The following is a 25733-nucleotide window of genomic DNA, read 5'->3' as shown; positions in this document are numbered from 1 at the left end:
ACGTGTTCTTCATCGGTGATGACTTCTTGCAGCATTTTATTGAGTTGCTTGTTCCTGGAAATGGCAAGCTTGGAGTGGCAGTGGGTGTCTTTGCTATTTTTGTAGTTATTCTGAGCAACAAGTGTAGGCAGCTGTACAGTTTCAGAGAGCAGTTAGTGAACAACCCCAAATCTAAATACTATGGTTCAAGCCTCCTGCAGTAATTGCCCTTAGTACGTGGCCAAATGGGAAACAACAATCCCATCTGCATTCTCATTCATCTTCCCTGTTTAAGTCTGATGTAAAGATGAGGCAAGTTACCTAAACTACCTAGAAACCCAAGCAGAGCTAGACTTAGGTGGGGGCTAGAGGATGAGTTGGCCGTGTGCTTCTGACTGTCGCATTTCCAGGGAATCAGCAAGGACATGACGTGACCGAATCTCTGCCTTGGGTGTCTGATCAAACACTGTGTGTGCGCCACGTCACAGTACCTTTTTTTTTTTCCTGGTCCAAATTCAATCTGGCTGCATAATTTCTTACCTTTGCCTTGTTGCCTTGTGCATTGTGGTGGTTCACCTTCAGGTGAAGGAGCCCTTGACTTGGTTCAGCTGGGGCCCTCAGTGCAGATGCAGAGAGAATGGGAAAAGGGGATTGTATTTGTGGCAAAAAAAAACTTGCAAAACAAGGAGCAGCATTTATCACTGTAGGAATTTAAATCATTACTGTGCAAAGTGTGAGGAGAGAACATCTCTATTAGCCTGTAATAGAACATGACATCATATATCTCTGGTATCCTTCTCAAGCCCTTCTGTGCCAGATGTAAAAGCAAAAGCACGCTGAAGCCTGTCCCTGCCGTCCTGCTGCAGTGGGCCAATCTGCTGCCCGGGATTCATTGTGTTGCTCCAGCAGACGCTAGGTGAGATGCACTCTGTGGTCATATTTTCGGGGTCGTGTTTGCTTCCTACTGGCCCCCGTGTCCTGTGTGTGCTTGTAGGCTGTGGTCCCAGGCTCTGGCTCCAGACTCTTGCAGGTTGTCTGGTGTCCTCTGAAACTCCCTAAGAGCTGGAACAGCTTCTGGTAAGCTTGAGGATAACTGAGAGGTGAGTTTGCTTAATATAGACTCAAACTTCACAGTGTTTTCTGAAAGTGAACCTCTGACAGGAGTGCGAGTTCAGCTAGTTTTAAGGAACTGAAGTTACGTGGTGCAGATGGTGGGTTCTTGCATCTCCGAATGACGTGCCCTTTGGGTCCATTGACAGTTCTCAGCCTGTCCTTCAGGCTCGCACTTACTGGCAAGTGTTCACTGACTGTTCCCTGCCGTAACTACCAGAGGTGCTTGTTTGCCCATGGCACTTGTGGGTCTGCCTCTGGAGTGGGCACGTAGGTAGTCATTAACTGAGAGGAAGCTTGCGTTTAGCTTGCCCTAGGCTGCTTATTGCAAGGTTGTTAATTTTTTTTTTCTTTTTCTGAGTAGCAGAACAAAGTCACAGCAGTACACCACTTCTAAAGTCCTTTTCCTCCCTGCCATTACTTGTTTGTTTGTTTTTCCTTTTTACCCTTGTCGTATTACGCAATATTGGGGCTATTAGCTTACCAGACGTACTGCTTTAGCCGAGATGAAAATAGTAACCTGAGTAATACCATATGCCAGGGATGGCCCGGGCCCTTACCTTTGCAGGAGCAGGACTTTAAGCTTTCACCCTACTGTTTATCCGGGGGATAGGCGATGTGTCTGCCTCTCTGTTCTGGGGTTAAATCCGAGCTGGGCTGTCCCACACCCAGCGCATTCAGCAGCTCCCCACCGGTGCGTGAAGAAAAGCAGCGGTGGTTTCTGCTGGTGTCCGCAGGCTGCTGCACAGGGAAGGACCTTCCTTGAAGCAACAGCACAGCCAGCTCCCACGTGCCTGATGAGTAGCTCCTGGCTTTGGTATCAGCTGCAGGTTGCCACGTGGTGACATTTGGTGACAGGAGCATTGAGGAGCACCGCTGCTACCTGGCTTGGCCCAGGAGAGAGGAGGTGGCAGCAGCCCGGGGTAAGAGCTAGGAGGCATCGGGCAGGGTTTGAGGACAAGGCGGCAGCAGCAATGGCCTGGGAGAAAAAATGGCTGGAAAGTGTCAAGGCAGTAGACAGGGGTGGCAGGGGGTGAGTAGTTGGCAGGGAAAAAGCTCGTTTCAAAGTGACTGGGACCAGTTGGTTTATGTTAACACGTTTTTCTTCACGGTTTGGGAAGAGTGCAAATAAACTAGGTCACCTCATGCAAGCCTTGTTAAGAGAAACATGAAAAAATGGCTAAGAGTAGTAAGAGAAACTATAGGCAACATCAAAGATAAAATGCTATGATTGGTTTTATAATTTTGGAAGTGATTATTTTTATTGGATGTGCGGTGTTAACTTAGCGAGGTGCCACGGATTTTATTTTCCCTGATGATTATCTTGCTTCTCTTGGAGAGTGAAAAATAACAGCGATCGACTGTGGCTAGTAGCTTGGAAATATCTGTGACTCAGTGAGCAGTGGGTCTTTAAACAGATGTAAGACATCTCCGAAAAGAACAGAAAATGCTTTAACCATAGAGCACTGAAACCATAAAACCTTCCAGTGCGCCTACCAAAGTTCTCGCAGGTTCACACTTCAGGGAAAGCAAAACCAGTGCTGGAGAATCTCTTTAGTTTGGGCCTGAGTCAGCTTCAAATCTCTACTGAAAATGGATTTCCTGACTTAAAGTTAAAAATATGAATTTATTACGACATTACTGCTGTGCTGTGGGTGTCATGGGGAGGTTGCTCATTTAGTGGATTAATGGAGGCATGCATGTTGAACTTCCTTTTCTATTTCTTTTTGCTTCTTATAGCTGGAATTAGATCACTTTTTATTTTTTTTACCTGCTGCTGCAGAATAAGGAATTGGACCAGGAGGCTGATTAGGCTCTAACAGTGCTTGTATTAGAGCTGCCACCAAAGTGCACAGGAACCAGGCCTGTGGCTGCCCTGCAGGTTTCTGGTTCGTCACGGCTGCCTCTTCATCCTCGGTAAAGTTCAGCCCTTGATAGAAAACCTAATTCTTTTGTCATGGTAGTAAGACAAGGTGTGCAGATTAAATAACCATAGCAGCTGAGGGAAAGTTTGACAGATCAGTTTACCTTGTTCTCCTTTCCCTTCTGCTGGCATGGGTGACGTGGAACATCTCTTTTCCTCGCAGCAGAAACTTTCAGTGCTGGCACGTTTCCTTGTACTCTTGACACTGGACTCAGCATTTTACGTCCTTGAAGTAGAACAGTTCCAGAAGCTTGTCCTGCTGAAGAGAAAACAAACTCACCTCTCTTTGTCTTCACTAGAGACTTAGTGAAATATCCTGCAGAACAAAAAGCGAGGTCACCTCTGCAGGCAGAATCGGTAGCGGAAGATTTGCATTAAGCAGACCAGCGGTCTTCAGTTTGCACTGGGAGGAACCCAGCAACAGCTGAGTGAGGTTGTGGGAGAGGTTTGTAAAATTGTCAGCGTTCTGGTGAAGGTAAACAGGGAGTGATGGTTGTTTCTGTAAAGCAGAAGCTAAAGGCATCAAATGAAACTGAAGGTGATGTCCAAAATCAGGAAAATTAAGTATATTTTCCTAGAATATTCCTGCAGAATTCTTTGTCTCAGAACATGACAATGCTAAAGGTTTGTGAATTCAAAAAGCCATATATATATATTCATGGAAAAAAATTCACCTGGAGCTACTGAACACACAGTTTTTGTAGTTGATGTGGAAAAGGAGACTTTTGAAAAGGGATTCAAAGAAGGCTTGTGAATTTGGGAGCACCTCTCATAACGAGCACGATGTGAGAAAGCGTGCTGATGCTCATTTGAAAATATATCAAGTGCATCATTAGCCGTTTGGTGGTAGCTGAAGCTGGCTCTTCAGTACCAAATCAGTGATAAGCAAAGTGCAAAAGCCCTTCTTGGCTATTAAAAAGGAAGCCTGGTAAGTGTGTTATGTTTGAGGGAATAGAAGGTGAAGCTGGTGGAGGAATACAAAGAGATGGGGTAAAATAAAAGATAATGATCTTTTCAGAAGGATCCTAAGTGGATCTGAGTGGGGCAAGCTTCCTTTTGCCAGGCCCAGCATAAGCTCAGGCAAAAGATAATGAAAATCTAGGTAAAAACTTCACTTGAATGGTTGGACAGAATAGGGCATGCTTTGGAAGTGCTATGCAGAAAGATTTGCAAAATGGAGATATAACCTAGTTAAATCTGAAGTCAGGAATAAAGATAGAGACTATAGACCAGTATTTTTTTTGTTTTTAATGAATAACACTGCTGTTTTGCATATTATGTATATACTTGAGCATACAGAAGATGTACAACCACAGTCTAAGCATATCGAACCAATTTCAAAGTAAAAATAACATTTTTTACCCTGTCTGTTTGCTTAAAGTAAAAGTAGCCTTGGGCTGTACACTGAGCCTTCCAAGAGCGAGACTGGTCTCACTTTTCTTGATTATTTGAGTGAACGTTCAGATTGCACAGTCTTAGTTAACATGATTTATATTGAAGAACAATGGAAATTGAATGATGGTGTATGTCAGGTTTGAAGGAGACTGACTGTCACCCAGTATTCCAAGTTTATGATTCAATTAACCTTTTCTATTCCAAAGTGATCATTATAGAAATGGAGTATGCTGTAATCTGTCAAGTTTTGCTCAGGTGCATGTCATAGGTTCTTTCCTGAAACCTCAATTTATGAATGTTTATGATTTCTGTTAGGAGATTGAGACTTCATTGTGGGAAGAAATTTTGCACTAAGCAGATAATTGGCCTGAAGAGAAGGGAGAGGAATTTTGCAGGTATTTCAAAAATCTAGAAACACTCTAAATACCACTCTGCCAAATTAACCCTTCTTTAACCTCAGATGAAAGTGGTTTAAGCCTTAACATTTTCAAGAGAATTCCTGTTAACAACCCAGTTTTTATCTACATAAGTGTTAGAAGCCTTGTGCTAGTAAAATTAAAATTTCTCCATACCGTATGCTTACATTATGAATATTACAACAAATCTTGGTATATTTGCAAGACAGGATATGTTGAAGGTAGGGCAGCTCTTCAAGCTCAGGAAGATGCTCACGTTGAAGTTTCTCTTTTTATTCCCTCCAGATGCTCATGGTTTAGCCTTTGTGCAGCTGTTCTGTTCCTCACCAGAAGATAACTTTGTGTGTGTTGGGGGCTGTGGTGACAGTGTGGTTGCATGAGCTTAGCTCTCCTTGCATGGAGGGGAAACAAAGCAGTGCTCTTCGTGCCCCTGGCATGCATTTCTTCATGCTTTCAAAATGTGCTTCTATATACAATATTTAAAAGTGTGTGTGCATATATACATATATATAATAGTCTGTTTGTATGAACATATTTCTTGGATTGATTTGCTTTGGTTTGGGTTAGAAATAGCATTTATGTGCTCACAAACTGCCTATTGCATATGCCCAGTATACAATTTTTCCAGTAAATTTGTAACAGTTTGCTCAGTTCCAAGTATGTGTGAGCATGCGCACTCTCTCCAACACATTTCAATTTTTACACACCAAAATGAATTCATTGGGCTTTTTTTGTGTGTTAAGTATTATATTATTGAAAATTCAAATAGTGACTGATGTTTCTGGGGCTTTACAATTACCTGATTTTTTTTTTTTTAATGTGCCTTATAAGGAATCAGTTAAATACAAATTGGAGGATTCATTCATCCTTTGGTGAATGCGTGTAAATACTCATTGCAGTCACCATGTGGCTCTTCTCTGTGAGCATGGGATTTACTGTGGAGTGTGTCCTCTAAAGTGCCATTTGTGGCTTATTTATAGACATGGGAATCACAATTTTCAGTTATTTTGCTGAGGACTCTGCACTGATTTTATCTGAAGACGGTGTGCATGTCTTAGAAACAAAAATTTCATACCTCTCAGGAACTGCTGGATGTGGACGTGCTGATGTCGTTCTCTTTACCAAGGCCACCTTATTGTATATAAAAAAAAATAAGTTGAAATAACATTATTCAGGTTTCAAAGTCGAATATTCCAGAGGCAATAAACAGAGTGACTGAGGAGCTGACAAACCTCTGCCCATGGAGCCCAGGAAGTCTGTCAGGTTCTTACCTGCCTGGTGGTGTCCCATCCAGAAGGTGACATCCCAGATTGTAGCAGGCAGTGTTAAAAGCCTTGCCAAAGTTGGGATGATGGCATGGATTGCTTTCCTTTTGCCCACAAATCCAATCGTTTTCCTCAGATAAGGCAATCAGATTGACCAGGGGTAACTCACCCCTCACCGGTCAATGCTGTGTGGTCCAAAGCACCTTTTTTTGTGACCCAAAAGCGTGTTCCAAGAGGACTTGCTCCGTGGTGTTCTCAGAGACCAAAGTGGATCCCTAAATACTCCCTTAGGTCTTTATCTGAAGCTGGTGCAACATCTACCTCCTGGCAGTCATCAGGGTTCCCCTCAGGCCCCAGGACCTTTCTGAGATGATTGTGGCCTCCCTATGGCATCGGCCCTCAGCAGCCTTGGGCATAGCCCTGCTAGTCCCTTGGGCCAGGTTGTCTCAAATAATCCATCTGCTGTCACTGAATCATTGCCACCTTCAGCTGCAGGCCCACTTTTTTCCCTGCTCAGCCTTTTACTGTTACATTCTTCCCACCATGGTATGTCAAACTCTTTGCTAAGCTTTTTCATGAAACGTTGATGAGAAAACTTGTGGTTTATCAGCGAAATGTAATGCAGTGTATGTTATACGTGCCCCAAATACGTGTACGTGTGTGTAAAGTGTTCCCATAAAGAGTATAGACTAAATACTGGAAAGTTTTATTAATTTTAGACTTATGTTTTAGGGTGTGTCAGGCCAACCACTACATGCGATGGTGTTTCAGATTGTTCTTAAGATCTAGTTGCTTCTGAAAACTTGGTTCTTCTTGTCGTCAATCTGATGAAGTTTATAAGAGGTTTTCCTATTACTATGACAGCAACTCTTCTATGATTTCTGTCTTATCTGGTAGTTTAATTTTTAAAACACAAACTCTAATATTAGAAGTAACGCCATTAGAGCTAAGTAACATTTTTATTTTTAAGATTGAAGGCAATTGTGTGAATGTCTTTGTGCATAAATGAGTGCATTGGGGCACTGTGTGGAAAAATACTGAGTGCGTGTGCGCTTCATTCATTTTGCTGTTAGGAAAAGCCTCGCGTGCCTAGTCAGAACAGGATTTTACTGTAAACCTAATGCAGCGTGTTCATTTGTATGGGTTGCTGCAGTTGGAATTTTTCAAACGCATAATGTGGTGGTCATGATAATGTGTTTACAGAGTGTAAAATTTCAGCTTGAATTATGATTGCTAAAATAATTGATCATCAGCATTTGTGCTTTGCATAAGAAGAAGAGTTGAAGAAAGCTGAATATTAAATAAACAGCATGTTGGATGAACAGCATTTCTTTTTCCTCACAACTCATCAGTGAAACAAAAGCTAAGAGTAGAGCATGTAGTCTTATTGCCAATTACTGTCCAAGGAGGATAATGATGCAATCTTAATAACCTGCTAGAATTGTATGGTTAAAACAAATTTCCCATTGCATTCCTCTCAGTGTTAAAGCTCTTTGTACGTATGGATATGTTGTGCTAAAAATAAAACTGGAAAGGTCTCTCATGCATAGTTTCCAGATATTAAATAATGTACTCACTCCCCAGCCTTACCCACTGGGCTCTTCTGTTTTTTCCAAAGGCTTTGGGGATTCCTTTATGAACTCAAGGAGTCAGTGGAAGCAGGGGGCGAACAAACAGAATTCACGTTCCCCCCCTTATAACCTCTTGCTGGTTTTGATCATCTTACAAACAAGTAGAAATGCACCAGATTTTTGTTAGTTTTAAAACATTTTTTACACTGTGTCTCAGATACTGACAGTACTGGAGTTAAACATTTTCTATTGCTCAAAAGGTTGTCATTAACCTTCTTCTTGTATTTGCTGTTGTTGTGGGGCAGCAAGCCCCATACACTTTCTGCATACCAATTGTCCCCATATGGTAATTTATATTATTTCTTAACTGCAAACTCCTTTTTGTTCAGTAAATTGTCCACGCTTGTTTGCAGTAGATCATTTTTGCTTAATAGCATTTTCTATTACAGGGCACAGTAGTCTCCTAGGAGAAAAGGATTTTCTCCTGGTGCTCTAATGAGTTGTTTTCTTAGCTTTCCCAAATGGTGTCCCATTCTTAGAAGCAGTCCAGTAAGTGTACTTGTGGTGTGGATGTACATCAGACTTTGGCAGATTCATTCTGCCTTGTTTGGAAATTTCTCAGGCACTGAGCTGAATAAAAGTGAATCTGACAGCAAGTTGATGGAGCCAGAGTGGCAATTAGATGCCAATCCCATCTTGTTGGATCTTTTTACGCAGTTTTTGCTTAGGGACTCCGGTGTCTGAGCTTGATTACTTCTCAGAAGGAATGACTTGGCAGAATGCTAATCCCTAATATCTCCAAACCAGGAATAATCTGAAATGAGATTTTGCTGCAGCGATCCAAAGATTTTAAAGTTACTGTAAGTAAAATCCTTCCAGAACTAGCAAAAGGCTTGTATCTGCTGATTAAAGGGTACTGCTGTGTTGCTTTGGCATCTCCACCCAGTGATATTTAACGCAAAGCAAATTTTCAGATAGTTCTTTAAAAAGAGGGAAAAAACAGAGAGGAATCATTAAAGATCACATTCCTTTAATAAAAGTTTTTACGTGAAGTGGAAAAAGCCTGAATGCCCTGTAGAAAACAATTTCTCAGGTAATGCATTTTTACTTGATATCCTATTTGAAGATACAGGTAGGAGGGTTAGAAATGCTTGATATATAACGTTTTGCTTCTTATTGGAAGGTCCACTTGGTTTATCTCTGTTTTTGCTGCCATACTGTTTACTGTAGTTAAAAACCAGACTGATTTCTGCACTTCAGTATCATACGGGTCATACGGATCTTTCAGGGTCCTTCACATTTAGGAAGTATATAAGATAGTGAGACCTAAATTCAGAAGGGGGTTGCTGAGATTTTCTGTAATTATGTGTTTTATATTACTAATGATTCCTTGTTTCCTACTGTACAAATGGGAATGAGTTTATTATTTTTCTGATATTGTTTGTAGTTAAAAACAAGTCCCGTTGATGTAGTAATGGGTATTTCCTTGTTGATGTTCCAGAAGGCATACAGAGGGGGATGAGAGGTACAAGTTACTTTGTCAATGACTTGAGGTTTTATGATATCCACAGTGAGCTTTTAGGGAGAGCTTGCTTGCAGAAGCTAGAGTAAGTGGGCAGTGCTTGCATATGAATTATCGAAGTGGCATACAAAAAGATTGGTTTTGAATGTGTAAGGAAAACAAAAACAACTGTGGTGCAATTAAGATAGGCAGCCTTATGTGTGACTGCTCTCTTCCTCTCTCCTTCCTTCTCAGTGTAATTACTTGAGGCTCTCATATAGTTTGGGTACAATTTTGTGCTTTATTTCAATTTTGAGTGTTTGCTGGATTAGAATTAAATGACAAAGCTAAACAAAACTAACAAAAATTCCTGAAGATGACTGCTTGTTCTGTTGATAACGCTTGGGTATCGACCTCTGTTTCTAATTTTTTCATCTGTGATATGTTAATACAAATCACTGGAAACGAGGCTGCAAAATTGACTATTTCAAAATAGATCAACCTTACAAATCGTAGAAACATGACAATCTGATACGTTAAAATTCATTTAGAAAGCTTTATTTTATCAGGACAGAAAGAGCAATTCCAACACCTGAACATTTCCGAATGCAATTTGTAGGTACTTTAAATTGTTCAGTGCCTGCTCTTTTTCTTGAAGTGCTGATTTGATTCCCCCAAAGCACCAAGATGAATGCGTAGAGGATATTATGAGTGTCTCTCTCTTCCAGCGTAAATCCCAGCGCGAGCCCTGCTGCCGCACGGTCGATAGGCTTCCACCACACAGCCTGGCCCTCACCTCTCAGGAGGGTGGTGATACCTTCGTGCCTGTCCTGCGCAGCCTCCAGACCTGGTGCCGTATTGAATGTGTAGATTTGGCCGCCCTAGCAGCAAGGAGCTTATCTTGGTGGCTGTCAGCAGTGCTGTCCAGCCTCACGCGGTTTCCCTTCTCTGCTTGGGGTGGTTGGGACGCTTCTCGGCCGGGCATCTCTGCAGAACCTGCCTCGTGCCTCAGTTCCAGGTATAGGAAATCTTTGCTTGGCACAGCTGGGAGCCCAGTCCCATCACAGTGCAAGTAATGGTGATGCATACCATCACCATGTAAATTATATTCACTTTTATTCAGCAGAATTTCCAGAATACCACGATACGAGAGCTCCTGTTCTGTTGCTTGGTGGTTAAACTTCCTTAATCGTTTGAGTTTCACGCCTGCTGTTTTACCTTTGAAGGAACAATACCTCAGGATGCGGACGTGTCCTTGCGGCGTTTTACTTTAATCAGTTTTCAATGACTCGCATCCAGAAATAGAGATGCTCCCTGTGTCAGTTGCTGCACGCCTTTCCTATGCGGCTTAAAATCTTTTTCTTTTGAAAGGATTGGACTGCTCTTGGAATATTGAAGCTTATTATAGCTGTTACTTTAAGTAGGTCTTTCAAGCCGTAATTTACACCTTTGAGTACTTAATAGCAGAAGAAATGTCTGCTAGGCCCAGGGTGGATCAAAGTGAAAATGATTCAAATCAACGTGCAGAAGCCCTTGTTTCATGTAATTGATTGTAATTTTGTTTTGGATTTAGAAAAAAAAAACAAACCTTTTTTTTCCACTGAAATAGCTGTGCTGGAATCATTAACAATTTATCTGCTACTAGTGTTGAGGTCTTTTTTCTTTTTCTTTTCCTTTTTTTTTTTTTTTTTTTTTTTTCAGTAAATCTGGTATTTCTTTTCCTAATTGGGCAGGTTTACTCTTTTGCTGTGCTTTTGTTAACTTAGGTAACTTAGCCTTTTTTTAATGCAGATTCTTTAAACATGACTGTTTATGAAGTGGGAAATTGATGAATAGTGCAGTTCATGTTTACTATGTTTATTTTTGCAGTGTACTGGCTAAAGAGAGACTATCCATGAAAACTTATGAATTTAAAGCTAGGAAAAAGTACTGTTTTATAAGTAGTGAAATGATCTGATGCTATTCTTTATGATTTCAGAATTGATGGTGTTTGTCCTCAGAATTGGCAGGTATACATCCAAAGATAAAAAGTTTGAAGCTCATTCAAAGTACTGGAGGTAGCTGAATACAAACTGGTTGGGGTATTAAAAATACTCTGTGCACCCATAAAAGCATGCTGCTTAACACTTCGAACAAATGTTCTTTGTAAACGCTGTGTCAGGGATTTCCAACAGTTCCATCAGTGGTTTAGCTTTCTTTAAAACTTAATGTATTACTTGAATATTTCATTTGTTCGAAATGATTATAGTAGCTTAAATCACATTTTGGTATAGGTTGCCAAAATTTGAAATTGAATTTGAAATTAAACTTTAAACTCGATATTAGCAGGTGGTGCAGCTTTAGAAAACACAACTTCCCTTGCTCTGCCTGCCCCAGAGGCAGAGGTTGAAGGGTGGTGTCAGTGCAGGTCCCAGTAAGTCACCAAGCCTCTTCTTGGCCCCTGGGCAGCAGGGTCCCGGGCCTTTGGATCAGGTGGAGACCGATTTGTGCGAAAGGCCATAGTCCTGGTGTGTGCTTGTGGTGCGGCCCTGAGGGGAAAAAAAATCTTTAAAAAGAGCAAAAAATTCTTCTGTGGCTGTCCCCTTTCTTTTCCTCTACTCTGCTCATAACGAAGCTGTGAAATGAAGCTGGAGGCACTGCAGGCCAGTTGTCTTTAGGCACTCCCTGAATTTATTTTTGCTTTCTTTTGGTTGGTTAAAATAATAAGCTGTGGTGTTTAAAAATTATTGTATGGTAACTTAAATTTTAATCTTTGTTAATTTAAAACACCATTTTTGATGGCATGAAAGTGCTGCTGATCTGTATTCCTTCCAGAACTCCTAAGCTCACTGTGTCACCAGGCCTCAGTTCTTGCTTTTTAGGTCTGTTTCTCCATGAATAACTCCAGTGCTTATCTCAGCCGGAGTCCATACCTTTCCTTTGTGAGAGACAGCTTGCAAACACTTGTGCATCCCAGCTCCGCGTAGCCGTAGTAAATCAGTGCTGGAAATGTCATTCAGCTGACAGGGCAGTGGCAGGAGCGATGCTGCAGCTCTCTCTCAGTGGGCACAGCAACTCTCTCTTTTAAACGTGATTTATATGGCTGTGAATTCATGGTTAGAAGTGAGAAGTGGTTAATTAGAAACAAAACAAAAAGAAAAAAACAACTTGGGAGGAACTGGGAGGAGTGCCTCAGGTGTGACTGGTGAAGTGGCCTCACCAGGTCAAGTCCTCTAGTAACTAAGGATGAGCAGACTGTTTGGATCTTTAGTGGTATCTTTCTGGTTCATTAAGCAGAAGAAGTGCAAATGTTTCCTTTAATACTTTACAAATACATTATCTCTTTCTAAAATGTGTCAAGTGAGAGATTTTTACAGGGCGAGGCACACCTGGACCTTAACTGCCCTAATGGCAAATTTATTATGTTCTAACAAAAAAAAAAGCTGAAGTTGCAAGCCAAGAAGTAAACCTCCATCTATTTATATTTCCCCTCACATATATGTGCACATACTGCGTTTCATTACCCCGTGTTTCTGGAGTTCCCTTCTGTTCCCTTATCTGACCGTTTCTGGCCATATATTTTGTGCTGGGAGAGTGGAATTCTACACAGCGATGGGGAAGCTTGCAGATCGCCTTGTACGTGTATTTCTAACACTTTATTATTGGTTCTCTGACAACATATTTGCTCTCCACTCCTCCTACATGTCTCCATCCCCACTCACCTGTGTTCCTTGGGCTGTGGTGTGTCACTGTGCCACACAGCCGGTGTCCTCGATGTGTGGTGAGAGCGCTTGGACGTGTCCTTGCGAGGGCTGGCGGCGGTCCAGATTGCTTAAGGACTTCGTCGTAAAGTCTTAATGCATTGAAGTAATCGAAGTTAAGCCTTCATATGCGTACTAACGTAAATGAATGTAATTTCATATTTATTTTTACTACTTTACAAGAGGTTATTATTAGGAGTAAAAAGATAAAACCGGTAATGTTTTTTGAACCATTGTATGGACGCTTTGTTTAATTAAAAATACCACAAGGAAAGTGTCTTAACTTGACAAAGGAACAAAGAGTGCTAATCACTCTTAGACTTAGCTTGTTTAGTCTAGAAGCATTGCTAGCAAAGCATCAGCCTTTTCCTCTTCATGGGAGGGGGAGAGTCAGCGTGTTCGTGGTGTGCACACCAAGCCCCTGATGTGCCCAGTCCAGGAGGGTCAAATAAGACTGCTTTGGAAAGGTGTCAGAACGAGTCTAGTAGCAGTATTCCTGGGAGGATATGCCAGGCGGGTTTATTTCTGGGTAAAGTTAGTGTAAAAATAATTGTAACGTGTTAAATGGGAAGAAGTGCTAGTGTTTGAGACATTTTTGTAATGCAAGATTTTTCTGGTTCCTTAAGCAGTGAAAAGAATAAGACCAAAAAAAAAAAAGTGATAAATTATTGTAGCTCTACAACTTCATGCAACAGCATAGATAGATACTGGATAATGCTTTTGTTGGATTTGGTAAACAGTCTCTTCTGAAGTGCAGCAGCACGTAAACCTAGATTGCCATTACTCACGGGCTGATGGAATATAGGTCATTACGGTGCTCTCAGGTTCTGTGCATTTATTACAGTGCTGTGTAGGTTCTGTGTGTCTATTAGTGCTGAATACGACATACTGTTATACTTCAAAAAAAAAAAAAAAAGAAAAAGAAGAACCACCCTTGACTAGGTGTGACTACAGTAATATCTGCAGTGTGTTGGAGATGAACCAGCCTTTGGTATTTGACATGTCTGACACGGAGTGGAAATGCTTTTGCTAGGTGGAGTATTTTGACAAACACATTTATTTGATGTTCCTGGCTCAAGAATATGCTGATAGTTTCCTTAGTTAACTAGTGTGTTTTAGCATGATCACAAAATTAGCAGAATGTACAGGCCTTTAGCATGGTCTTTATCAATAACAAAAACTAAAAATCTGTTGATTCAAGCTGAAAATACAGGCATAGATTTCCTTTTTTTTTTTTTTTGTTTAATCTTTATTGCTTTTAATTTGTAGTCATTCAATGCTTTTTTTTTTTTAAAAAAAAAAAGTTCTTGACAGCTGATACTTATGGGGTACCTGGTGGATGCTTTACTAAAACAGTATCAGAGCAGCAAAAAGCATTCAAGGAACAAGTAACTTCAGTCATGGTAGCCATGTAGCATATCCTAAAAATAAAGTTTGGGTAAGTTTTTTATCATTCATAAGTTAGAAGTACACAAATTTATTTTAATGGAGAGTAAGGAGTTGATTTTTTCCCCCCCCCAAAGACATGAGGACTTGAACTCTTCATTACATCTTTGATGAATCTAGTAGATCACCGTGATAAATGTGCATTGGTTTAGAGGAGGGGGGAAAAAAAAAGCCAAGAAGACAACACCCTTTTCCCGAAGACCTGACAGCAGTTGCAGAGGAATTCTGCAGGCAACCTCAGAGGCAGAATTCTATAAATGAAATTCCCAAATGGTAAAATGCTATTTTCAGCCTAATCTAGTTTGAACAGGAAGATTTGCAAGATGTGGAGCGCAGCCGATTTCAAATTCCTGGTGTGGAACAGTTGAGATAAGAATCATAAAGAAAGGGGAAAGACTTAGTAGATCAAACACTGTGCACTACGTGTCTCCTTGGGCAGAATTACTTCTGCCCTGGTCTTTCCTACTCTTGCTTGAAATAGCAGAAGTCCCATAGCACAGGCTGTTTCCCACAGCTGTTCTCTACTTGAGTGATTTTGCTTTGCGAAGGTGTTTCCAGATTATTTTAAATGTGTTTCCAGTTACACTATCTTCTAGTTTCTCTCCTTTCCCTTGACTTTTGCACCTTTTAAATTGCCTTGTTCCTTCTCCTGGTCAGAGAAGTTAAGTTACTTACCTGAGTGAGATCTGATCCATTAACAGCTTCGTAAGTTATTGGGTAGACTTCCATTGAGCTTAAATATCTATTTAATGTACAGGGTAGTAACTAGTTCCATTTCTGTATTGATCTTTGAAAATGATAAATAACGTGCTCGGCAAAACTCTTTTTTTTTTTTTTTTTTGTAAGAGTGGAAAACAGTCTTTCAAAAGATAGTGAATTTAGTATCAGTTCTTCAGAAAAGCTTAAGAAAGCTTAAATTCAAGTCAGTCTTGATGGCATTGACACATCCTTTACAGTTACCGTTAGGACAGACGCATTACAGAGAAAACAAGATGCTATTAACCCTGTTTACAGGGAGCTCTGCTGAAGAAAAGAAGAGAAAATAAGAGTGGAAAGGTGAGACACTGAGGAAAATATTAGATTGCTGTGGGGATAAGATTTAGAAGTCAACAGCTTCATGAATAAAAACTGGTATGTGAAACTGAATTCTTTGTAGTGTGAGCTGATGCTGATGAGCACGTGTTGGCCGATACTCTTGCAAGAGTACAGTCTGAAGTGTAACACCATTCCTTCAAATAACACATTAACTGCTCAGTTCCCCATTTCTGAACACCTGTATAGATGGGCACTTTCTCAATGAGTGTGTTGGGTGCTTTATTTTTTGGTGGTATGTGAGTGATCTGTGGAAGGGGAGCTGTGTTACCGACCACCCTGTCAAGGCAGTAACACGAGAAACTTCAGAAGTGAAGGAGGGTTGGAAACACAGTGGGAGATTTCAGTTAATGTCATGCAGAGTGTGTAATTGTCCTATTAAAATGCACTGTAGAGCTGAGGTACCCGTTTAATGCAGCGACTGGTTAAGGACAAGTTCCAGCATGGGAATGGGGCACAGTTAATTCTGCAGAGCCATGAAAACCACGGGGAGGGTGAATGGGGATCGGAGGCTCCTTTTCTCTTACAGGGATGTCAGATTATTCTGACACGGGACTGCACAAGTTAATGGAAGGTAATTCTGTAGAGATTACTGGATGCACAGAAACTAAACAAATTGTGCTCAGAGAAGCCATCTGAGTTGAAAATAGCTGGAGGCTAGGAGATAATTTAGGGGACTAGATCATATGTTTGTGCAGTTTTCACTCTTCGGTCAGGTATCTGCCTGGAAGTCCCTTCTGGAGAGAGGGTAATGGGCAGGGGAGCCCATCAGTCTGATCTGGCATGGCCATTTCTTAGTTCTCATTCAGGTCTCTTGGAAATTTTTCTGGGTAAAATCTTTTATCTCGTATAAAGGAAAATACAAGGTGCTGGCAAGCTAACATCAGCAATCCCTTTCACTTTTTTTTTTCTTTTCTTTAACTGTCTGCGAAGCAGCATAATGGGTTATCTAATCATACTTCCATTTGTTTGTGGGATAAGCAACTGCTACGTGGTGTGCTGCACATGCAGTGCATTAGTTTAGAAGGGCTATAAATTGAGCCATACATCTGCAGCGATGGTAGGAAACTCAACAGAAAATATTTCCAGTGAAACAAAAATACTGACTTCAGTCGTTTTGGCAACAAATTAAGTTTGTGTGATTTTTTTGTTTGTTTGTTTGTTTGTTTCCTCTCATTACAGTAAGAAAAGATATTTTTCTACAGTAGGAAAACCCAACATAATCAAACTGTTAATTAATGTAATGAATAGAATTTTAAGGAAAAGCTCTTTTGAGATCTAGACCATGTAGAGTGGGAGGTACGTGGTATAGCCATAGCGGCAGGACAGTGTACACGTCGGTAAGCTCCTTCTACTGCTTATGACAGTCTGGCATAAGGCACTGCTTTGTTGTTATCAATTAATCACAACCTAGTGACGGTGATATGGGGCCTCTCTGCTGTGCCTCCGTGTCCCGATGCTCATCAGATCCTTTGAGCGTGTTGTCATTGATAGATGAAATATATTTGTTTTCCGTGATCACGCGTAGGTCCTGTTGTTCAGAAAACTAGGTGAAGAAGTGGCGTGATTAGATTGGTTTAATGCTGCTGTTGATTAATGACTTCGATCCTCTTATTTAATAAGTGCTATTCTCTTCGACCACGCTGCTAATGTAAATATTTTGCTATGTTTATCTGTAGGCTGCTTATTCTTTGGAACAAGTCTCAGTGTCTCTTCCTGCATGTATAATAAGTATAATATCAATGCAAATACCAACCCATTCAGTCGGCGTGACAGACAAACACAGGTTCTCAGTTCTGGTGTCTCAATGGTTTGAAAAGTCAACAGAATAATATTTTTCTTAATACCGTTTCTGTCTGTGCTATTTTGGGTATGATTCACATCACCCAGTCCCTCGCTCTGCTCTGCTGTGAGCTCTCGGGCTGGGATTCCCGTCGTCGTCCCAGACGCCCCTTGGAGACAGAGGTGTATTTTGACGACGTGGCTGTCGGGGCAATTCGGCTCCTGCATTTCTTCCCTTTCAGGGCTGCATTCCCTCTGTCTCTCCAGCCAATTCTGTCCTCTTCTGCCCTCGTGGTGAGGTGGTTCGTGGAGCTAAGTTAAGACAATTAATTCCCTTATTTTAGGCTGAAGGAAGTGGCAGGAGTGCCCAGCTGGGAGCCCGCAGGTGGGGTGCTGGCACCTCCTGGCCCAGTGGCAGGTTGGCCTTGGCCGGGATGTGGCTCAGCAGAGGTTCAGTGCTTTGTGGATTGCCTAACTCCCCAAAACTGCCCTTCTGGAGACGTGGAAGGGAGTTTGTGGGTACCAGGATGTGGAGAGCAAAGGGGGCTCTCAGAAATGAAGAGGAGAGGGTAACATTCCTTGTGTGATGCTTGGCCCCATGCAGTGAAAGCTGCTGCGTGGTCCCGGGGTTCACCTGTGTAGAGAGAGCTTCCATGCAGGTTATTCATGTGGAAACACAGACAGGTCACAATTTGTGTGGAAAAGTGGTGCTGCTGTGCACCAAATGCCGCTCAGTTGGGGAACTGAGAGGGAACTGTAAGCACGAGTGCAAGAACTTCTGAAGAGCAATGTTTTTTGGAAAAAATACGTAATGGTTCCTTGATACGTTTAATGGATGACTTCACAGTGACTAGTGTTACCTATCTTTTTCTATTTTGGTAGAGAACAAGGCTTATTAGATTTTCCTCTGGCTTTGTGCAAAATAGTAATAGTAGTAGTAATCCCAGGAAGAATCTCGAAAGCACTGTAAGCACCTTATTTTAGAGAAACTGCATTCCAGGAATGTCTGGAGTATGTGAGGCCAAGCTCCACCACAGACCTTATTTCTGACCTCTGATATGCTGTTTTCAGAAAAAAATATTTCTGTACCTGTGAATTGTAAGGGATTTGGGGTATTAAAAGGAACTCAGAATTTTGAGAGCTTTTTAAAAGAATTACTGCATCTGAGTTCTTCAGACTGTGATAGCACTTTGACGTGCCCGGGAACAGAAGTAACAAGGGTTGTAGAACATTTTGATGTCCGTTTTTAAAGTTGCTGCTTTGCTGTGGCTCTTCCGAAAGCTGCCCCTGTAGAAGGTAGGTAGAAGGCAGCTGATGTTCCTTGAGGCAGCAGCATGCGGTGAGCAGGGTCAGCGGCCAGAACATGACTTCTTGTGCCTGTGGACACCAAGCTGCCTGCAAAGGCTGTGTTTTGCAGCAGAGTTCTGGCCCTGCTGCATCGCCTGCATGTGCTCTGTAGCTCATTAGCTTGGCTAGATGCAACATAGATTGAGGTTTTGCTCTGAAAGAATACTACGTTTGATTTCTGATTGCCCAAAAAGTAATGGGAAGCGTGGTACTGATACTGATAGACACAGCCAGAGCTCAAATGGTGGTTAGGTGGTTACGTTCATTGGGGTTGAAAATAATACGTATAATATCAATAATATTGTCATGTCGTTTTGTTACTTTAAGGGAAGTCTTCATTGGAACATTTTGACCCCACTTGCAAATGTGATGTCTGCTTAAGACACCTCCCAAAGCATGGCACATTTCAGAGAGATTGTTTTAACAAATTCAATAAACTAAGCTCTTTAAGAATAAATGTCTAAGAAACATCTAGAGTTGTACCCTTGCCCTACTCTAATGATTTCTAATGCCTTACATAACTTGGACTGCAAGTTATGCAAGTTACAACTTTCTTCTGCAAGGCCACCGTTAGTTAGTCCCAAAGCAGAGGAACATCTCGTCCCGAGGATCTGAAAACAGGCAGATGTGGCAGCAGTGGTAGCAGAAACATGAACAATGAACGGTGAAGGTATTCTGCCCAAGGCTGCACTTGGAGCTTTGTTCCATCTCCCCAGACCAGAGACCGGCTGAGAAGTCCCGGTAACCTTGCAGCTATCAGTGCTGCAGGAACACATTGCCATGTTGACAAAAGCAGGTGTCTGCCTCTGTTCGGCTGCGAAGGCTGATCGGAGCTAAGGGCTCTGCAGGAGAGGGGACGGGTTGTTGCCGAGCACAGCTGAATCACTGGGGCAGGCTCAGTACAGCAAGGAGTACAGCTCTTCCTACCTCCAGGAAAGGGAATTTAAAAAAAAAAATCGAATTTATTCTTTTTTAATTATATTTTGGTAAGTGGTGTATTTCAGGCCTCAGTTCAGTTGTTTTAGTTGGAATCTGTAATAAACATGCTGAGAATAACAGTGACCCCTAAATGCTATGCATCAGATTTTTTTTTTTTAATTTTCTAATTTTTTAATACACAAGGAGAACTGTTTTTACGCTGTGATTTGTGTTCAGAGTCTGCTGAGAGCAGCCAGGTCAATAGGTTGTTATGCTCCTGTATCCAATGAATTTTTGCCTGACCTTAAAACTCAGGTCTGGAATAAAGGTACAATTTTTTGTTTGTTGTCAGTGAATCAACAAGAAATCAAACTATTAACACAAATTAAAAACTACTTTGTGTTTTCATTTGTGGGCCACCATCATATATGTGATTGTCTGTGAAGGAGGTATTTGGGGACTAGGATGGAGGCCATGCCATGCTCTGCATCATACTGTGCCCTTGGAGTAATGGCTCTGCTCTTTACTAGTCTAGACAGGGTTTTACTTCATGCTCTAGGATCTTTTAACTTCCAGTCTGTGAATTGGGTTACTTACTAATGAATTTCATTTAAATGACTTGCAAGCGAAGCTGTGCTGCAGCATGGCTCTTCCTCCCTCCTTCCCCAATGGTACAAACTAATTGGTATTGACAAGATTACTCTTGTGTTTTATGTGCTTTTAATAGGGCTGGCTAGGATGGTTTCCTCTCCAGCAATTTAGCTTCCTTTCCTTTCAGCTATCATCCGTGATTTCCTCAATTTTTGACTTTTCTGGAAATTGGTGTTTAAACCTGCAGGTGGCTGCTGCCATGCTACACTGTTCCTTCGCTTTGGTCTTGCTTTGCCTGTGTTTGTCATGCCAGAGTGAATCCTGTTTTGTGCACTTTTGAAGAGTGGTTTGTATATCTAGGTTTATTTTTTTTTCCTAGAGTAGTACTGTCTGCTAAGCTGTTTTTTATCCTCTGTCCCTCAGATATCCTGTTTTGTTTTGATAGCTGGTTCACGTACCTGTGTATGTGTGCAGGATTTTGGTGTATGACAGAGCATTTCTGAAGCGTGGAAGTTGTGCAGTTCTTACATGATACAAGTGTATATATAAGGAATTTCTTCTAAAAATGCAGAAAGTTAACTTTCGTCAGCTTTTGGCTTATTTCTGACATAATAAAGGCCTTAAAAACAGAACAAAGATGACAAAATAATTTCTCAGTTAATAGCAGAGGAAAGCTGTTTCCAGGTAGAGTTTGGGCAAACAGGTGGATGGATGCTCCATGGGGAGCTCTGGGGCGCTGTGAGCGATCCCTGCTGCAGCTCCCTGTCAAATGGCCACGGGACCCCGAGAGCAGCCGCGGGGCTGTCACTGCCTGCTGCGTGTCCTTGGGGAGAAACTCTTGCTACCAGCCAGCTGCAAGTGATGACAGCTTTCAGTGCAGTCTTGCATGTGGTCCAGTATTTTTTTTTCTTCTTCTTCCCACTCATACATACATGTTTCTTTAATTTTTTTGGAGCTGGCATTTATCTCAATTCAGCTTCTGTGTCAGATCCAAAAAGCAGATGTTACTGTAGAAGTGCTGAATTGTTTAAAAAAAATTCCCGTAGATCATCATGGAAGCGTGCTTACAAGAAATAACTTTTGATTCTCACCGTGTACGTTCCAGGCATGGCAGTGGTAGAATCACCGCTCGTTTTGTGTATGCCTATTAACCAAATGAAAGGAAGGATTCAATGGAGTGATTAGTTTTCAATTTAGGCTTTTAAAGCTATTGTCTGATGCTTTTTGCAGCCTAGTTACTGGGGGGAATATCCAGGATTAAGTTATTTTTAACTCTATTTTGATTGGGACGCTCTTTCCAATACCGAGGCCAGATAAAAGTGGGATAATGGAGGAGAATTTAGTAGAAAAGATCGCGTGTCCTTGGAAGGCTTTTGTAATTCACAAAGCACAATGTTTAACGAGTAAATTTGTTGTTAAAGCTCAAATAGCACAAAAAAATCTCAGAAAGCAGTATAAACACTGTGATCCGAAGAAAGGATTAGAAGAAAAGGGAGCACACAAGATGAGCAGAAGCGGTCCCGAACTCGCGCAGCTGCCTTCTCCCAGCCGTCACGCTCGCCCAGCATTTCCCACTGCAATTCTTTGGGTGCTGGATAGATGGGGGAAATTTTAGGTGGCAGCACTTGTAGAGGAAGTCGGTGACAAGTTTGTGCAAGTAGTTTTTAGAGAAATCCTTGTTTTGAGGAGTTTGTGTTTGGAGCCAGGTAAGGAATAGTGTTAAGGAAGGGCGCACGGTGGGTTTGTAACTGGACTTGTGCTGCCTGGAGCCCTGCAGTGGTGTCTTCATGGCCAAAGGTACTTCGTGTTGTTATCTGCGGCCATCTTGCAGGATTGGCTTTTTTGGAAAACACCAGCCAAGTTTTATTTCTTTTTCAACTGGTGTTTTACCAGCTCCAAGGGCATTTGGTGGATTACTTTTAGGTGTCACATAGTGTAACTGTTACTACACCTGGTCACCTGGTTAAATCACTATAACAGGTCAGTATATAAAGAGAGAGGCTAAAATCAATAAATTATACCCGTCACCTGTGTTATTTCAAGGCGTGTGCCAAAATAACAAAATCCAATAGGATAAATTTGGAAGGAAAAGATCTGCTGATGAGGTGTTTGTACTCAGTGCTGGACTCTGCAGAAGGCAGACAACGTGTTCAGTGTTGTCCGAACGTTTCCGTGTCATTTCAAGCACAATTACTCAAAACCAGAGCCTACAACCAGCTAATACAAGCAAGGAATGAGCTGGTGAACCCTTTCTTTTCTTGCCGTCTGCTCTCTGTGGTCTTTGCCTTCAGCTCCTGTGCGGGGCACGCTGACAAAGGTGAAGGCCGAGAAGGCCCTTGCCTTCCCTCAGCAGCTCTGGCCCAGGGGCTGTGTGTGGCTGGTTGCCCAAGGGTGTGTTGGAAGGAGGCGGTCTGGGTGTAGTGGAGGCTGAAGAAAGCCTTTTTTCATTGAGGAAGGTTGTTGATGTTTGTGCAGTTGGCCCATTATGTATGTTTGCCACCTTCCTTCGCAAACGAAGTAACACGAGCTAAGCGTGGCGCTCAGCAGTGGGCAGCGCAGCTCTCCTCCGCCTTCCTGTGCACCCAGAGTTTGCTCTGATTTAAACTGTTCTCTAAAGAAGAGCACAGATAGTGGTTGTGTGCTGCTTTGTGTTGTTTTTAAGGAAAGCTCTGGTTGCAGGAAGGTGTAATGTTTGTTTATGGGGCTGCTGAGTGGGCTGCTAAAGCCTTCTCCTCAGTGCTGGCCCACAGCTCGGGATAAAACAAACTTTCAGACTAGCTCTGCATGGGAAACCATGCCACTTGGCGAGTGGAGCTTTCCTCAGCCTATTTACATAATTGCTGCGGTACCAGCACGGCTATGCAAGGGAAAAAGAGCATGTTTGCAAATTCTTGCAATTCCCTGCATACTTGCATTCTTCAGCATCCTCTGCAGCAGCTCCTCTACCGCGCCGATATGGTTCTGCCCACCGTGACAGCACGGTCAGATATTTTAAGAATAAAATAACCAAAGACCTGCAGCAATTGGGCATATGTTTTTTCTTGACTGTCTCTGAAGACTGTTTTATAATAAGCCATCTCTTCCTGGTTAAGCTTGGAAACGGCATGCAAGAGCTCTGTGTTGATCAAGAGCCCTGGAAGCCGTAGTTACTCTTCCCTCATAGTAAAAGTTTTTGAAAAGTTTACAGATGTTTTGTAAATAGCCTATTTTTAGATTAAGTGGGTAATGCTTTATTAGTCACCCATGTCCATCTGTCCCCCTTTCTGCTCTTTGAGTGGGCGATTAAATTATGTGCTAACAAGAAATGTAGTGTACAAGTATTTGCACAGAGAGTAATCACTCATAAATATTAGTGTGAATAAAAATTGTTTGTCGTTGATGCATAAAAGTGGGTACTTCTGTGCATGGAGTTGATGCATGCTGAAAGAGTGCTTCTACTTACCTATTTTATTGTTAGGTGCATAAAATAATTACTATTGATATTTCAAGAAAATTACTAAAATACAGAAGAGTATGGATTCTTTCGGACTACTTTTTTCTTGTTTTTGAAGATGGGAAAGATTTCCCGTGAATGTTCCCCTGGGAAGATCTCTGTTATGTACACATCAAATGTAGCCAGCAGCTAGGGTGAGCTGTTCTCTCAGTTACTGAGGGCACTGCAGGAGGTGATAAACTGTCTGGGTGCACGGGCACACCTGTGTACATAAACCGGGTTATTTAGTGCAAGACGTGTTAGGAAAACAGATTTATTATTTTTTAACTGCTTCTCAGGGGATGCAACTGTTTTGGAGGAGAGGTCCTCAGTCAAACCACTGGAATGTTAATTTTTGTTTGGGGCTTTTCAGGGTGTTTAGAAGTCAGTAGCTGAAGTTTATTTCCAGAAGAGATTTGGCATGGGCAAAAGATATTTTAAGCTGCCTATTTTGCCTAGTTAGCTTCCCAAAGCCTTTTCTGGAAAGTTAAGTCAAATCCAGACATCAGGATTTTTATACACGGGTTGTTTTGTTTATGCGTGCTCCTACTGAATGGGTGCAACTGTCTTAGAGGTCTGATGGTTTAAGTGTTCATTCAACAGGCTTATTTGTTCAAAGGTCTGTATTTCAGGCTCCCCACAGGAGCAGTTCTTGTGATGTGGCAGGATATATGCAAAAAGCCAGCTCCGCTTGCTGTTCTGTTCCTGATCACCTCTGATTTAGGCTGTATACAAATTCGGCGGTGATAACTGAGCTGCTTAAACAGAGTAGGCTGCAAGGGCCATGCGGGCGTGTGCTTGATAATACTAATCATGATAACATCACTGGTTTCAGAAGAATAAATATTAATTTTTCCTTTGTTGTCTCATTTCTTTTTCAGCATCACCCTTTTGTGGCAAGAGACACCTGAAAGGAAAACTTCCTCATATCAATGCACTGCCAATGGTAAGTACCTTCTTAACTGACTAATGGTGGTGTGGTTCCTTCCTGCAAATGTAAGGCAGATTCTGTTGCAAAGTGTATTTTTAGAGTGGCTACTTTTTTTTTTTTTTTGTAAGTTGACAACTTTTTTTTTTTTCCTAAGAAAAAATCTAGACCATTATTCTGCTTGACAAAATATTGAAATTGTTTCTCTCTTACCCAGCGGAAAGTAGGGCAGCATGTTAATTTTGAAGCAAGAAGTGTGACTTGACAATGACATAGCTCATCCTGTTGGTAACTGTTTTTGCTTCCTCTTTTGGCCAAAAGCCTGTTCGGGGCAAGCTGTAGATGAGCTGAGTGCTCCGTTGCCTCCCCTTGGGTGCTCTCTGCATCTTGTTTCAATACTAACAGTTTCTCCTATTACAAATCTACACAGTGCCAGGTGTATTTTGCTTCAGTGCGTTTGGCAGTACAAGACTAGTGAAGTTAAAATCTTAGCTCCTCTAGAAATAGGTTTGGTTGTTGCAATCTTCTTACTCTCATCTCTGGAACATTATTAAATGTTTTAGATTATTGGAGAATGGTATTTGCAGACTGTCTTTATGGTGTATTTGTGCTTTCTAATAGTTGCGCAGGTGAAAAGCAGAGGTGAGCTCTGAAGAGGACTGGAATTTAATGCTCTGGCTTTGATTACATTCAAATAGTCTTTCAGCAGTTCTGGTATCTTGTGTTGTTACATGTGAGGTGTATTATGAGGGTGTTAAATGCAGTGTTAGACTTCAATAAATGCATAATTTACCAGCTTGCATTTTGGGCTTCTCTAGGTCATTATGTTGAGTGCAGAACCTAAGGGATGGTATTTCTAACCACCAACTTTGAAACTGAATTTGGGATCCGGGGGGTTATCTGGATTCCTTTGTTTTGGGGGGCAGCATGGATCTGAAGAATCTATAAATCAGTGGTACCTTTGCAACTCCACTGTCTTTGTCCTGTGAGCAAAACGGCACTCAGAGTTTGTGCGGATGTAACCGATTACTTTGAAACGTACTAAGTGATTCTCTTGACTCTTCAGAACATCACGGAGTGAAATGTAATGCAGCATGTATTTGGCCACTAAGCAAAGCAAATATAACTCAGAAATCAGAAGATCTGCACAAGTGTGTATGTCATTTAATAGCCTGATGTTTAAGCTCAAAATCCAGCTTATATGTGTAAAGTTTATATTCACTTGGGATGAATTTCAGCTGTTGGGAACAGATTTG

General features: G+C 41.6%; 1 protein-coding gene across 5 annotated transcripts in view; it reads left to right on the top strand.

The window, feature by feature from the left end:
* The window catches only part of TBL1XR1 (TBL1X/Y related 1), a 109230-nt gene that overhangs the window by 22436 nt on the left and 61061 nt on the right, over positions 1–25733 (top strand). For all 5 annotated transcript variants that reach the window (XM_027464782.3, XM_072042761.1, XM_072042763.1 and 2 more), the window contains exon 2: positions 24431–24495. The gene's annotated coding sequence lies outside the window, so the exon portion shown is untranslated. The remainder of the gene's footprint in view (positions 1–24430; positions 24496–25733) is intronic.

The sequence above is a fragment of the Anas platyrhynchos genome, chromosome 9, assembly GCF_047663525.1.
Source record: "Anas platyrhynchos isolate ZD024472 breed Pekin duck chromosome 9, IASCAAS_PekinDuck_T2T, whole genome shotgun sequence".
Lineage (NCBI taxonomy): Eukaryota > Metazoa > Chordata > Aves > Anseriformes > Anatidae > Anas > Anas platyrhynchos.
The sequence above is the reverse complement of the archived record's forward strand: the minus strand, read 5'-3'. Positions and strand labels throughout refer to the sequence as shown.